This window comes from Sphaerodactylus townsendi, linkage group LG15 (assembly GCF_021028975.2).
Source record: "Sphaerodactylus townsendi isolate TG3544 linkage group LG15, MPM_Stown_v2.3, whole genome shotgun sequence".
Classification (NCBI taxonomy): Eukaryota; Metazoa; Chordata; class Lepidosauria; order Squamata; family Sphaerodactylidae; genus Sphaerodactylus; species Sphaerodactylus townsendi.
In genome coordinates, this window is record NC_059439.1 from 28,136,577 (window position 1) to 28,136,802 (window position 226).

Below are 226 nucleotides of genomic sequence, written 5' to 3' on the forward strand. Positions count from 1 at the left end.
TGGAATCTCTTTTTCCCACCTCACAAATTAATCTAGTATACTATGGAGGGAGCAGATGGAGAAATAGCTATTCTATATCCATCCGCAGTGCTAAGGATTCTGTCTAGATCCATCTGTGTGTCAAAAAAGCAAGAGCATGGTTGAACAAACGCCACACAGGGAAGACGAAAAACAGGGATCCTTCCATTGCCCTGTATTTCTTACGGTGGGATGGAGATGGACGAGA